This window comes from Sander lucioperca, chromosome 6, assembly GCF_008315115.2.
Source record: "Sander lucioperca isolate FBNREF2018 chromosome 6, SLUC_FBN_1.2, whole genome shotgun sequence".
In the NCBI taxonomy this organism is placed as follows: domain Eukaryota; kingdom Metazoa; phylum Chordata; class Actinopteri; order Perciformes; family Percidae; genus Sander; species Sander lucioperca.
In genome coordinates this window covers 32,821,600-32,835,858 of record NC_050178.1, presented here as the reverse complement: position 1 = coordinate 32,835,858, position 14,259 = coordinate 32,821,600, and the positions used below count along the sequence as shown (strand labels likewise).

Below are 14,259 nucleotides of genomic sequence, written 5' to 3'. Positions count from 1 at the left end.
TTATTTGGGGAATTTGTCTCCCTCTTGTTGTCATACTGGGTACTACTGGTGTGCTCCCAACAGTCACTGCATAATAAAAAGGCTCTCCTTCACATATCTTATGTAAGAACGTTGTTCATGCTGTTAGTGTAGTTGTAGCAGTGAACACGCCACATTGTTTTTAGACCAGTGAAACAAACAAAAAAACACAGAGAACCGGACGACCAACATCCTGAAATACAGCAGTCAGACATAAATAAGGTGGTCTTTACAATCACACATATTGTATACTGCCTGCTGTAAAATGACAATAGCCTACTTTTTTTTTTTTTGAACTACAGAAATGTGAATTTGGGAGTTAAACCTGGATCAACATTATGTGGGTTCTATGATTAAAGGTGTTTCACATGATGAATATCTGCATCTAGCGCTAATACACAATCACAAAAACTATGGCCTCAAAAATACTAGGTCACTTCTGTGTAATATATTGGATCACATTGTATTGGGTTTCAAGCCATCCCCTGTGTCATAACACTGACACTTTACACAGAAACGTAATTGGGACTAAACTATGCGTCATAAATATAAAACAATATAGAAGTAGACTGAGAGAAGCGTCTCAACTGCAGGCGGTAAAAACTTGTAAAAACTGAACTTGTCTCCCTTTAGTCGTGTTGGTCTTGGAAGTCGTTGGCTAAAGTTAGAGGACCTCGTAAAACTCTCCATGCAGTCGACAGGCATCACGTCATCGCCTCAAAATACCAGTCTGTCGAAGCTATGAGGAAAAACTACGTTTCCCACAAACCAATCTGCGTTTTGCCATTGGTGGTGGTGCAGGTGACTGCAGACGCTCCGAGTTGTCACAACATCTCGACGGACAAAACGAAAACAAATTAGCCTCCGAAGTGGCCGTGGTGGTACACGCTGTAGCAGTCTGTGGAAATACAGAGAAACTTGAAACTCTTAAGAGTTGTTTTCTTTTTGAACACGACTTCTGTTCCTGATAGTGCCTGGCAGGATTGGTATTATTAGAGCGCATGAGAGAAGTGGCCACGCACTTTTCGTGGACCTGACTTCTTTACTGCGTTCTGTCTGACCTTCAGAGCGGGTAAGTGAAATGTGACCACCGCCACTGAAATTTAGCTTATGCTACAACACCACTACCTCTGGAAACCCCGCGAGCAATAATTTAAAGTGCGTATTTCCCGATTTACATGCAAAGTCTCGTAATTGAATGAGTTTAAAATGAAAAGTCGCCAACTTGATCATATGTCCTTAGGAAACTAAAGGCAACACTGTCTTGCACTTGTCAGTTAAATACAGGTAAGTCATCGCAAAATAGTTAAATAAATATTCCTGCATTGTAGACGAGACATGTAACGTTAGCTACATGCTTACAGCCATGTATACGCTATCCTTAAACCTTAAACTTATCATACAGGCTGCAAGTATCACAAGTCACAGTGCATTTGTTAAGATTTTGTCTCCAGCTCATGATAATGTTATTATGAATGGTATTTGAATACTTGTTGACATATTTAGACAAACTCGTCTCGTGGCACATATTAAACTATAAAGAACAAAATAGACCAATCCAAATTCAAAACATTGCTTGCTTACTGTATGTATGTTTATTTCCTCAGATATTTCATAGTACACCCCCCCCCCCCACAAATATAAGAAATTATTTAAAAAATTGAATAACATAGGGCCATAGTGTGAAATATAATAGCCCTGACATTCAGTTTGTCTTTGTGACTGGGACACTAGTACCACTTTGGCACCGACTGGGTCAGACCATAATGCACCACTTTACCCTTTTTACTGTCATCAGTGGAGAGCTTCCCCTCTTGCCATTTATAAGCAGTAGCCAGGCCGGTATCAGTAACAAACACCTCAGCCCTGGGGTATGCTGCTATGTATAAGCTGTGACTATAAACTGTACAGACTATACTCTGCTGTCTATTACTTTGCTTGAAATACCTGCATGGTGAAAACATAAAAATAATGAAGGCACCGCTGACCATTTATGCCCTTTTGCCCCCTCTCAGAGTAGGCTTTATTTACATACTGTGTGTTCATTATTAGTGTGTGTATGCAGAGTGGACGGCATAATTGTGTATGCCTGATGCCATCCAGTAATGCAATGTCAGTGTTTTATTCCTTATTTCACCAAAAAGCACTGCATAAAAGTGTGATACTATATCACACTTTTATGCAGTGCCTTTTGGTGAAATAGTTTGATCCACCTAGAACTCATTATATAAAGTGTAGTCCTGATAATTTTTTGCCAAATGAAATTATTTACCATGATAACTTAATCCCCCCCCCACCCCAGTCCATCTGAAGTCTGTAGGCCGATCTCCATGTCTCCTTACCGTATGTGTGCAACCAGTTGTTTGATATTACACCCCGGTCCCTGACCTCTTAACCTTGTCTCTGTGATCATACATACCATTCTCTAGAAAAAACAATCAGGGTCATAGGTCAGAGCAGAAAGGTCTCAATAGGTCTGATAGCTTCTCACCAGGGGCGGATTGGCCTTCTGGCAAATGCCAGAGGGGCCGGACCATTTTTTTAAAAATGTGGGCCGGTCAAATGTATTGTTGTGTAATATTAAGCATTTGGCCAGTCGGCAACGGCTGGCCTGGTCCCGAGATGGGCTGACCGACCCAATCAGAGGTCGGTCAGCCCATCTCGAGGGACGTTCAGTCAAAATCAAGCACGTCACCTTCAAACAGGATCTCCGTTTGCAGGGTTCAGGCTGTACCGGACCCTCCCGGTGATCATGCTGCACTGGGGGACCGGCTGCGCAGTGAGAAGCCGCTGGTGACGGGCGCAGAGCTCTGCCAGAACTCAGACTGCTGTCTGTCCGCGCGGCCGTCTGACGGCATCAGTATTAAATTGAGACAGTTTAATTCCCGGTTAAAAACGTCTCGTTATCGCGTTAAATAGTAGTCTAATTGGGTACAGTTGGTTTTAACGCCTGATGCGAAGTGTAGGCCTATAGGAGTACACATGAAAACCCTGAACAAGCAGCGTCGTTCTGCGCCATCTTTCTGCTGTAGGTTAAACTCTGCAATTAATCCGCGGTTCACATGTATAAATGAACTGTGATGGTCCGTTACACTCTAGGCTATATTCAACATCACTGATTAAGTAGCCTAAGTCAATCCTACATTTTTCAACTTAGAAGCAAAACATGCTCCTTGGGGAAAAAAAGTTACCATGAAGCCCTGTTCATGCTAATTAAACAACTGGACTTTAGGGTCAAGTGTCGTATCCGGCCCATGTCCCGGATGTGAAAGCCCCCTTACTGGACTACTGAATATAATAATATTCCATTATATTTTGTATTTTGAATTGTTACCTGCCACCAGAATTTTGTGATTTCCTTGCAATAAATATTGACATTTTTACCATAAATTGGTGCCTAAATGTATCACAATGCAGGAATTGAAGTCTTTTACACTCAAAATTTCCTGGAGGAGGACCCCCAGACCCCCCTGCTTTATGTGTTCCCCCAAAGACCAATTCTGAGCAAGGAAAAACCCTGAAGTATAATCACAGACAGACAATATGTACAGTGTCAACAGAGAGACACACACAGACAATCGAACAGACAAACAAAGAACAAAATACTGTAGAGAATGACAGTAACAGCATACAAACGGCATAAACAGGCAGTAGGCTATGTGTAAATTTGTTATAAACGTGTGCTCTTTAAAAAGTAGTAAGCATTGTTTGCCAGTTACATTAAATGTTTAAAAATATGTTACATAAGGTACTGCTTATATTATTTCACCATCTGTACACAAATGTAAGTAGTGAATGCATGTGTCCGTGGGTGGGGCTGCATGGGCGTGGTAATGTGGGCTGGTGTGGCTACAGTGCCAGGGCTGAAATTGTGTCCCAGTCTGCCCCTGCTTGTCACTGCATAGTACCCTTTCGTTAAGGTTCTGCTTATGTTCATCTACTTTCGTTCTTAGTGCATTTCTAAGAAAAAAGAAATTTCCCATTAGATGCCACGGTTAGCACTAATCCAGCGATGACCATGTTGTGTTACAAGACATGATGACAGGTCATAAAGTTAGTTCCCAGAAATAGAATATTTAGACCTCAGCGATCCCAATAAACTATGTATATGATTGTTTATCACATAAATTGTAAATGGTCAGCATTTATATAGTGCTTTTCTTCCTTACTGGTGCGCCTTACAATTGGCTTCTCATTCACCAATTCACACACACATTCATACACCAGTGATGGCGGAGCCGACATGCAAGGTGCTGGCGCATAGATTGTGAAAGATTGGATTTTGTAGAACTGCAGCCGGTGGAAAACCACAGGAAAACCATAAATAGAGCCATATTTAAACAATTAGCAATTAATAATCTGTTTATTGACTTTGGGTAGGTAGAAAGAGCTTGTATGGTGTTCCTTTTAATTCTGCTTTGCCTTCAATCGCTTCCAGTAAATTGAGTTTTGCATGGGAAGTTGCAGAGGATCACTAAAGTCAGTCAATCACACTGACAGTTTAGGTGTCCTTGTGGGAAGTGTATTTTCCTATATGTGTTCCGATATAAAAGGCAGACAGAAATGTGATACTGAAGGACACGTGAACTTCCACCTCTTTGTTGTTCACTGTAACTGAGACACACACAGATGGGCCTTTATATGCATGGGGGCAGGTTCAGGTGCAGGTCTGAGGAAATAATGTATTTTTATGCATTATAGTAGTTTGTTTGGCTCGGGCACAAAGTATATGTGCATGAACATTCACGTATTTAAATACACATAAACACTTAGTGAATGTGTTGTTGATGTGTGTTTAGGCTGTACTACGGGAGTGAGAATTTTTCCACATAACATTGCTTCAGAGTTGTAGCAAGTGAGTTAATGTGGTCACAACCGCTAAACCTGAATTACCGTTCTCCCGAAAAGACAGAAAACCTTTATCCCACTATCTCTCTTTGGATTGTCTCTGTCACTCCTTTTCACCACCTTTATTATCATTACTGTGAATCCATGAATAAATGAAAACATTTCCATTGTGTAACCAGATTAACAAAAAGATAGATCTACTGTGCAGCAACAATGGAACGAAGTTGAGCTGGAACTGTGACACTAATGTAGTGCTGCCACATATCAAAAAACCTATTGCATTATTTTCTTGTAATTTTATCATGTGTTCATATAATGTATGTTCCAAAGAATGCCTCTGAACTAAAATCCTGTCAATTTCAGTTAAATTCAATCTTTTTTTTTGTCACACAAAATCATAAAAAAATACATTTTCCTGTAAAATGTTATTATCAGTTCCTTCAATTTCTGCATTAAAATAGTAATACTAGTGATACATTTATGTATGTTTGTATGATGGGGTGGCAGTCTTAGGTAGTGACGTAATTTAGGATCCTAGTGGCCTAAGGGTACAAGCTCCTCCTGAGCATCTTTAATGATTCTCCTAGCCATATTCTTGCAGTGCCTGGTGTTTAGGATGAAGGTAAAAGAGGTGTGTCTGCCCACCCTCACCACCTGGGGTCTTCCCCTCAGGAGGCCAAGGATCCACATGCACAGTGAGGTGTTCTTAGACCTTGCCACATGCTTCTGGGGTTGTTGCCCTCCTGGAATTGTAGTTCCACTTTCTTCCCGTAGTCCCTATTTGCCTCCTTTACTGCTCTTCTTACATTGTGGGCTGCTGCTTTATAATTGTCCATGTTTCAAATAGATCATAACAGGTTACTTACAATGTCTGCTGTCTGCTACATAACACAGTATCAGAAAATCTTTATGGTACAAAAGTTGGACCAGTTGTAATAACCAGTTGTGTTAGTGAAAAATATACGCAAGGTATCTGTGTAGCTGTTAAGACCTTAACCTGCGCTCACTCCCTCTCTCATTGCCCACACAAGTGTGTGTGTGTGTGTGTGTGTGTGTGTGTGTGTGTGTGTGTGTGTGTGTGTGTGAACAGTGTAAACGCGGTTAAGAGTGGGACAGATGCACATAGAGGAGTCAGTGGGGTTATGGAGTGCACACAGTATGAAGAGTCAGGGGTTAGTAAACACACTGTGCTGTGAGGTCACTGTCAGCAAGGTCAGAGGTGACCGGCCTCTATGAGCATCGTTGATGCCTGTCAGACTGACTGCACTCTCCAATAGCACGACGGCAACCAGCTCAGATGGCCAGCAAAGCAAAACAGAGTTGAGTTTCAAGCACTACAACCTCACCGCAGAGGTGACCATTTGACTAACTGGTCTAAATTATATTATAATAACCAAACTACTGGCTGTATTGGAACATTTCTCTTCCCTGGCTTGTGTTTATAAGTGTATGTCTTTGTTTGAATATGTGACACGTACAATCTAATCACCTTGTCACAAAGTGCACAAATTAGCACTAGCTTTTAATCCTGTGTGTATGGAAAAGTGTGTGTGTGGGTCATGTTTTCAGCCCCATTGGACTCATGTCCGCTTGTAAGTGTTGGAGATTGGGTTAATTTTCTTCAGGTAAACATAGGCAGCGGTACACATGCACACAGGCACACTGAGTAGGCTCAATTGATGTACTCTAGTGTGAAAGAGCATCAGGTGTGTGTAAACACAGCTCCATCCATTTGCCATATGATCTCCCGTGACCCGTACAGTGTATTTGCCTCTTCGTGACTAGACTCGGAAGGGGTAAATGAGGAAGTGTCTTCATGGTGGTATGGATTTCATGAAGACAAACAAAAAGACCAAACAAACTCAAAACTGAAAACATTGTGTCACTGATCTCAGATTTTTTTAAACCCCAGGAATGACATCTTGGCATGTGCTATGTGACAACATGACCCATGATTTATCAGAGGTGAGTGTGGGTGGGGTGTTTTAGGGCATGTGCTGAATGTGTGACTCCACTTCCTCATCTTATCTCCATTCCACAGTTTCATATCCTCTTTTGACTGACAGACAGTAGTGATGCTCTTACACAGTCTCTCTTTTCTCTGTAAGAATGGCGTCTCAGCTGCATCTGTGAGCACAGACTGCAGCTGGCCTGTTGTGTACGTTTGGAGAATTTGCTTGTTAGTATGAACTGCAGGGGTGTAGTTTGCAGTTGTAGCTCTTTGCAGCTTTAGCTCTTAAAGACCCACAATGATTTCAGAGTTATATTTTGATCTCCTTATAAAGATGTTCATCAGTCATCTTAGCTATGTTTTTTTAGACATATTAGGGCTTACTGTTTATTTACAAATTATTGTTAAATCTCTGTAATTGTCTTAAAAGCTTTTCCTGGAAACAAGCAAAACGGGAATAATATGAGGCAATTTAACTTGGGTCTCTTGCAGTTTCACTTCTTTCAAGAAATCGTGTCTGTTGATGTGTATTGTGAAATATCTTGAAATAATTTGTGATTTGCTTCAAGAAAATCAGATTTAAAGGCTCAATACAGCATTGACGATTTTAAGATAGATTTTTCCATCTGTTTATATTTGGCCCCCACACAAAGTCTTTCTATTTCAACGGTCGGCATTGCTGTTGAAAGTCTGTAACAACTGAACATTCTTTCTTACTTACTAGGAACTATTATGACCTGTGCACTTCCTTAATGATATGCCCTCTGGGCTCCTTAAACAGGTTTTCCATTATGCAATTCTTAGTATTCTTTCTAGTAGCTTTAGACTAATGGCAACAAAACAGAAAGGCTGTTTCTCTCACAACATTTTTGATAAATTTCAGTCTGGTTTCATATGAGGAATGTAAAATAACCCACTGATGACTCATGACATGACTGTGCGAATATACTCATGTTGGATCTCACTTCTGTCTTTGATTTGGAAAACCTTGACTTACTGATTAGGTTTTCCCCTGTCTTGAAGGGGTGGTAAAGATTGAAGGGGATTAAATAACAGCTAATAAGTCAGTAGTCAGAGTTGCCCTCAATTAAAATGTATCAGTAACTGTCAGGATTTGTTTTTCCTGCAACCCAAAATAAAGAATAAAGTAATTTATTTCACAGTGTAATAATGTAATGGTATTTCTTAATTTATAAGGGTCACAGGGGTAACATGTTTCCTGTGACTATAAATCAATTAATCCTATTCCTATATATGTATGTTGCATATAGGCTACTCTACCCTTTTTTTTTTTTTTTAAAGCGGACGTAGCCACGTTGTATCCGTTTCAATGCATTCACCCTAAAGGTCAGAATACAGGTGCACTGCAACTTTAGTGGCAGCTAGTTGCCATAGAGATGTGAGAGACGGCTAGCTTGACTGTTTTACTTGTTTAGCCCTGGTGCTTCTATTCTCTGGTGGTCCAGAGGCAGCGTCTGCATCGCCTCGGCCGCCAGGTTGATGGTGTTCGTCCCTTTCAAAGAACTATTTTTGACTGCTTTGATTTTTTTTGTCAGACGGTGTACGGTTCTTGTAAGTGGCTCAGAACAGGATTAAAGAAAAGGCATGTGACTGGATCTAACATTTGGACTGAAGTGTCTTACATAAGTTGTAGCAACTGTGTTCAGTAACTTCCTCATTAAAGGAAGTATAAAGGACAAAGGATGGGTTACCTTTGCAACTAGGGCTGGGACGATATGCTTTAGTCCCGATTCGATTGTTTATACTATGCATTGGTGCCGATTCGATTTGTGTTAGGATTTTCATTTATTGCGATTCTAGAAGTATTGCGATTTGATAGTATTGAGTATTACGATTTTCTTTTCTTTCTTTAACAAAAACAAAAGTTGAATAATACACTTCTAGAGACAATATATCATGAGACAATTCTAAAAACATGTTTTCCATGAAGAATGCACATCACATGTCAGTCAGTCAGTCAGTCTGACATTTATTTAATTTGTAAAGAAGCACATAACATGTATTTTCAGCATTTTCTGCTTTCGCTCTGTTTCGCTGGAAACGGATATAATGTAGTCTCCATCAATGGTACCGTATCGGTGCCGATTAATCGGCAAAACCGATGAATCGGTCGACCTCTAGTATACACAGAAAATATTTAGGTGAATCATTGGTTAAAAATTTTAAATATTGATTCTGGGGAAAAGAATTTTAAAAATACACAGGTTACCTGCGTAAATAAATCGTTTTTTCCCCCCCACTCCTATTTGCAACTATGTGTAACTACAATACATTGATTACTGGCTAAGTGTTGGACAAACCTGTACTGAAACATCTTGACAGTTGGAAATGCTGAGTGGTTGTTGCAGATGAGTGCTAAAGGAATGTCCTGGAGCCAGGATTTTAATTCAACAGCTCAGATCATACATCACTTACCTCTTACACATAAACATTTAGACATGTATAGCACCAATTCACACACACTGCATAACAAGGCTAACATTATCTACATTACATAGGCTAGCGTATTTAGTTTCTTCATCCTGGGGAATACAGGAAAATCACTACTGTATATATGGCTCTCAAGCTATTGCTGTATATTTACATAAACACAGTCTTCCCCATGACTTGGTTATCTCTTATTCAAACCTGTGTGATATCACTGCTTAGCTGAAGAACTGAATTGATGCTCCTTCTTCAATCAATAGCAGGTGCTCTTCTCATTTCAGAAGGGCTGTTATCTGCTGGGATTAGTAACACTGAAAACAGCAGCGATTTTAGTAACTGAGTTTATTGACATTTTTATTGGGCAATCTCTTCCTCCTCTCTGTTAATGTTAGCCGTAGCCCATGGCAGAATCATCTGTAGTGGAAATTCAGTGATGTACTGTATAAGGTTGTGTGTGGGCGTCTGTGTATAGAGACACAGCATTCCTTTGTCTGCACTGCTTAATCAAAAACTGTCCCCATATTTGGTCAGAGGACAAGAAATGGATGCTGATCTGGCGCACACAGCACAGGGGAAGTGTTCTTGTAAACTTATCTTACTGATTATTGTCCTCTTGACCCCTCCTTGAACTTCCTATGTTTCCAATTGTTTCTGTCCTCTTTTCCTTACCATTTCTGCTTTCACTCTCTGCAGTTCTTTCTCCTTCGTCCTCTCAAAAGTCTGAAGGGCTCAAAAGGCACAGCTACATTCTTCATACTAATAGTTATTAGTTTACAGCTAGTGAGAGTGGGGAGGGAGTGGAGCGATTTGTAAAGAACAGGTTTTGGTGTGTGACAGCCATAGTGAAATACATTGTGTGATGTGTGTACCTTATCTCACAACTCATCTCATAAATGCCTTCCATTCCATCTCACCATACATGGTGACTCCCATGCAAAAAGAAATGCTGTACAGCTGGTTGGCTGGTTATTGCACTACTCTATCTCTATTACACACAATCACACACATAGATCACCACTTTTGTTAAACAAATTGAAATAGGATGCTCTAAAAATAAGCATCTAGTGGCTTAGTGCATTGTGATTAGGACATCCAGCCATAGCAGCCCATATAGCATCAACTCTTGATACAAATTTGTTTGTAAATCAACTGGAGGTACAATACAGAGATACATGTAATAATAATAATAATAATACAATAATATTCCCTTTTATTTGGTTTATAGAATCAGGGATGGCAGGTGATATGTATCATTAAACCACAAAAGCAGCCTTAATACTCAATGAACACAACTTGAGGTCACATCAGGTTGTATGATGTAGCACTTATAGTATGATGAGGACATGTTTGTTTTCATAGCCATTCATTGGCAAAGGATTGTTCAAACTTATAGAACTTTCATTGAGACAATACCAAATATTTAAGGCTGATGTAGAAGATAATGTGTTTAAAATGGCATATTATGCCTATAAAATGTCCTTTTGATGTGAAGCAAGGTTATAATCGTTAACGAAAACGAACGAAATAACGGAAACTAGGTGGGAACAAATATTGTCGTTAACTGAAATAAAAATAAAAACAAGGCAATAGAAAAAACGATAACTAACTAAAACTGTAATGTCTGTTTGCAAAACTAACTAAAATAAAATTATTTTAATTATCGAGTAAATGTCCTTAGTTTTCGTCTTTGTCAATGTCTTTCATAGAGCAAATAACGTTAAATCTTTCAGAGTTGACATTTCCGACCATAGACCTGTTTTATAGAGTCTATGCCATAGACATGTAGTTTCCGACTGGGAACCCAGAAATTCCGACATTCCATGTCAAATTGAACACAACGTAGTCCATGCCCCTCGCCTGGCATCATGGCAGTACCGAAAGTCGGAAGAAAGCGGCAGCGTCCTATATGATTATGACTGTGTCAGATAAAAGCAAGTGCCTTGCAGTGGAAGGTGTTAAAATATGTGGACATTTTATTAAAGGGAAAAATCCCACGAATTTGAAAGTACATTTAAAAATGCGCACAAGGAGGCTAACCTAGCTTACCTTAACAAGGTAGAGGAGAACGCAAAGCCCCCTTGAGTTGAAACAGAAGCTAATCCTGGTACAGGGCATGGATGTATGGATACAGGGCCAGGCAGCATGACGGAGACAACTGTAGGACAGAGAACGCTACAGGCGTGCTTTCACCGGCGACCTGATAGCTGCTGATTAGTAAATACGCAGGAACACCAAAAGTGGGAGGAAGCGTGGGTTAATATGTGTATTGATACTGGGATGTCTACACAACTGTGTGAGTCGAGTGACTTCAAAAAGTTCGCCACTTTACTCGAACCGAAGTTCAAAACACCTGTTCATGTCTGTCTTCTTTAGTCTATTGGCTATTTAGGTTTACACATGTTGCACTTACTGCGGCGTCTTGTGTAGACTGTTTACATATTTGTGCTCATCATATGTACATTTTATGTACTGGTGTTATTGTTGAATACATTGTGAATACATATTTCTAAAATTGTATGATGTTTTGGTATAGTTATTATTACACAATACTTTTTCTGACCTTTTTTAATCTTGGCCCTGACAAATAACCCATATTACAAAAAAAAGACTAAAATTAACACTAAAACTAATAAAAAACTAAACTTAAACTAAGCATTTAAAAAAAAAAAAAAAAAAAAAAGAAAAGAAAAACTAAACTAGCAAACCCGCTTTAAAAAAATTAAAACTGAACTGAATTTGAAAACAAAAAGTCAAAACGAAATAAAAATAAAAACTAATGAAAAATGCAAAACTATAATAACCTTGATGTGAAGCTTTAACAAAATGGCATCTTTGTTTGATTATTTCACTCAGCATTAGCAGCATCATAAAGCTTCAGATAGAGAGTATTTATGTGATACATATTTACATCATACAGACAAAATGCTAGGAAAACATTTTGTGTGCAAATCCATGTAGAAATGGTCAAATTGTAGACCCATCATCTGCGACCCTAGCTATAACTTGTCTGGTATATTGACAGCACTGTTTGTCCTACTTAACAGAGAGATAGCACAAGGTTAGCATAGCTGGTTTAAACCTCACTCAGACATATCATTACAGTCATTATTTAAATAGAGCTACAACGATAGTCTGTATGTAGTATTTATTTGCAGCCTCTTTGCAGCCATGGTGACTGAGGGAGTAAACGAAGAGAAACTTGTCCTGCGGACAAGTAGAAGAGGGTCTTGGCTGGTGTGTTTGTGTATGTAGACGTATTTATGTGTGTGTGAATGTGTGTGTTTGGGTCCTGCCTCATCCATAGGCCATTGTCAAAAGAGTACAAGGCTGTCTTGGTCAATGATTTCCCCTCCTACACATACACCTTATGATTGGCCAGACTTGATAGGAACGCAGCTTTCCCAACCAATAAGCTAAGGGCCTGGGGCGTTCCTGCCCCTGGACCAAAATAACCCAGTAAATACACTGCAGGCACTATGAGAACTGGAGCTGGTCCACTGTTGAATGCTTTGTGTACAAACAAGGGATTCTTGTCAGCCGGGTACTGCTGAACCATGCTGGCCAGTGTTCTCCTCTGTTGTGATAGGCACAACTAGCTGAGTGGCACTTTGATACCAGTGTTTGTGTTTCTGTATTCAGGGATACAGGATGGTGTAGGAGAGTATGAATGGAGGCTTACTAATAGTTGGGTTACATTCAGTGATGGAAGAGTTTTATTAACACATTACGCCCAGAGAATCCATCAAACAAGCTGCTGCACGTAATGGGCATTCTGCATGTGGCCTTTACAATATGTCTGAGTGGATGTAATTGTAACAACCTGAGTTAAAACCTAATTGATCTTAAACCTGGTCACTCTGCATTTCAGTTTAATGAGTTGAGCTAACAGCAAGGTCTAATGAGGTGGAATGACTTCACTGATAGGTACAGTTTTTGGTATCAACAGTAGACGTCAGAGTCCTGACACTTCATAAAAGGGTATGACAGACTATAAGCAAACATTGTAGATTTCTTAATCAAAAACGTTTTCTGAAGTTTGGTCCTCTTTATAGTAATGGCCCAAGATAACAAACATCCTCTTTATGTTGGACCTGTCCATGTACAGCATTTCCACATGTTCTGAAGTGAAAATATTCTGCTATTATGCATGATCTCACCACTAGGAGGCTCTTTTGGCTGTAGTTCCAATGAGACAACCTGTAGGGGGACCAAAGAGGGAAAAGTTACATAGTATGCCTTTAATGGTCCTGTCAGCAAGTAGTCTTCATTCTACCTTCTGTTGTTTGGAGTGTTGGAGGGATGTGCTTGTGTGTATCTTGTGTGTGTACACACAAGCACATCCAATATTTGATTGAGAAGGTTGAGACACTAATCTGTGTTTGTATGCATTTTTGCTGACATATAAATAGCTGCACGAGCAGGAGTGATTCATGACGCAACTACTGTTTCTTGTAAACACATCTGTTACAGCACATTTTCAGAGGAAGTTTTATTTCAATCTGAACTCACTTGCCTCAAAGAAATCAGCCAATCAATGAAAAGTAAGCATATAGTCCTATAGCTCCACTTTACACGCAAAGTACAGTTTATTTGGGACTGATAGGAGAGTTTACACTTTTCATCAGTGATGATTAAAATGATGTTGACACAAAACCAGATAAAACTAACACACTTTTAAATCAGTGTGTGTGTGTGTGTGTGTGTGTGTGTGTGTGTGTCTGTGTGTGTTGACAATGCAGACAGAGCAGAAGTGATGCAGCACACATACACACAAGCAGAGGCCGTCCCAATGTGTGCACAGGTATATACACAGTTTCTTTTATTGGGTTACTTGTCCTATAGTATACACAGACAAGCTTAGCTTGTAAGTGAGATTTTTTTAGTCTACTGACTCGGATTTATAACATTTTGTTATATCAGTGTAGTGTTTTAAGAGAAGTGGGCGTGGTTAGCTGATAGACGGGGCCAGACTGACATGTCACATGAGGGGGTGT

The 14,259-nt window shown here is 39.7% G+C and overlaps 1 protein-coding gene across 9 annotated transcripts in view; it reads left to right on the top strand.

The window, feature by feature from the left end:
• Positions 1–752: 752 nt before the first annotated feature.
• Positions 753–14,259, top strand: part of tfeb (transcription factor EB) — a 40,666-nt gene continuing 27,159 nt past the window's right edge. For 2 of the 9 annotated variants that reach the window (XM_036002181.1, XM_031323286.2), the window contains exons 1-2: positions 761–1,090; positions 14,005–14,066. The gene's annotated coding sequence lies outside the window, so the exon portion shown is untranslated. Of the gene's footprint in view, positions 1,091–14,004; positions 14,067–14,259 lie in introns of all 9 variants that reach the window. The other 7 variants (XM_031323310.2, XM_031323295.2, XM_031323342.2 and 4 more) reach the window with 6 other exon arrangements.